This window comes from Vicugna pacos, chromosome 23, assembly GCF_048564905.1.
Source record: "Vicugna pacos chromosome 23, VicPac4, whole genome shotgun sequence".
NCBI lineage: Eukaryota > Metazoa > Chordata > Mammalia > Artiodactyla > Camelidae > Vicugna > Vicugna pacos.
The window spans coordinates 14,831,581-14,833,337 of NC_133009.1; the positions used below are offsets into that span (position 1 = coordinate 14,831,581).

The 1,757-nt window shown below is 64.7% G+C and overlaps 1 pseudogene; it reads right to left on the reverse strand.

Annotated features, from left to right (window-relative positions):
• Positions 1 to 200: 200 nt before the first annotated feature.
• Positions 201 to 841, reverse strand: LOC102539701 (solute carrier family 52, riboflavin transporter, member 2 pseudogene; annotated as a pseudogene).
• Positions 842 to 1,757: the final 916 nt, after the last annotated feature.

The window sequence follows — 1,757 nt, forward strand, 5'->3', positions numbered from 1 at the left end:
GCCAGGCCCTGGCTCGGAGCCTGCTCTGTGGTCCCCAACTTGGCCTGAAGTGCCAGGTTCTGTGGAGTGTGCAGGTGTCCAGGATTATGTCCTGTGTAAGGTGGGCCTCCAGGGCCTGTGGGCACCCAGGCACTGTGGCAGCCCCAACTGGAAGACAGGTGGGGTGGGGCAAAGTCCCCACCAGCCCAGTCTTAGGGACCCTATGGGTGGACGCAGTCCTTCCTGCTGCAGACTATGTGGTAGATGCTGGTGGGAGGGAACATAGCAACAGCTCCTGGGCAGGGAGCCCACCTGTATAGCCATGCCAGCTACCAGCAATGCCGGCTGCCCCATCCCCCAACCCATGCAGCAGGGAGCTGGCAGCCACCTTCAAGTATGAGGACACGCCCAGACACAGAACCCAGGACACCACCACAAGGACCACCCCTACAGATGTGACCACCAGGCTGGGCAGAAGCTCAGGATTGTCAGCACCATCAGGTAAGCCCCAAAAAGCATGCCCAGCACAGAGAGATAGCCCAGCCCTGCCAGGGACCTGCACAGCATCCCAATGGCCAAGAAGCAGGCAACGGGGTTAGCGGCAGTGCCCAGCACCACGGCCAGGTAGGCCAGGCGCCCCTTAAGGCAAGCTCTGCACCGTCGGCAACATGCCGTCGGTCAGAGCGCTGGTGACCACCAACAGGCCCAGCAGGCAGGCACCACGGGTGGAGAGCAGCCGACAGGCTGCAGGATCTGGGCTGGGGATGGTGCCTGCTGCCTGGCTGGGTGGCTCATGCAGCAGCGAGGCCTCTTTCTCCTCCTCCACTTCTGGGGCTCCCACCTGCAGCCCAGGCCCTGGTCCCCTAGGGTACAGACGGTGGTGACAGCAACAGCACAGGAGACCCTGGTAGGCAGCAGTGGGATGGGGGGCCAGTTTGGCCTTGCTTGGGGCCAGCCGCCTCCACAGGGTCACCGCTAGATGACCCAGGTTCCCCAGCGCTGCAAGCACAAAGAAGGATAAGGGAGAAGGTCTCTTACCGTTACAGGCAGGTCCGCTCACATCCCGTTGGTGACAGCCCATGAGCCACGCGAAAGAGGGCTACCAGCAGGTGGGTCAGCACCAGGCGGCAGAGCGCGGGTGCTGCCGGTCAGCCCACGGCTGGGGCCTTCAGGACAGGGCAAAGGTCACAGCCAGCTCTTCTTTCTGCACCGAGGTCCAGAGAAGATGCTTCGCCTCTTCTGGGCACTAAAGGCCTCGTCAAGGGGCACCAGCAGCCGGAGCGGGATCACCACACAGCAAGGCCGCAGGCAGAGACGCAGGAAGGCGCCACAGCCCCAGGGGCAGATGATTAAAGAGGAGGGTATTCGGATCTGAGTGGCCGAGACCACCACCACACTCACTGCCACGGACACGGGACAAGTACTGCGGGACGGAGCCACCTCTCAGGCGTGACGAACACCTCTGCTGTTGGAGCGAGACCAAGGACAGCTGGAGCGCCTTCGGGCCTGGGGGTGTGGCCACGGCGGGCCCCGCCCTCGTGCGTCAGCGGGGCGGAGAGCCGTCTGGCACGCCGGGTCCCAGCGCCGCGGGCTTCCGCGCCTGCGCACTCCTTGACGCGCAGGTTGTTCCAGTGCCGCGCGTGGAGGGCGCCGCCTCAGGCCCGGCCGGGGCCGCAGCCCAGAGCCGGTGGGGCTGGGAAACGCAGTCGAGCCCGAGCGAGGACTCCAATTCACCTGCATGGACTCGGGGAAGCCACAACCTAGTGCTAGCGTGAGTT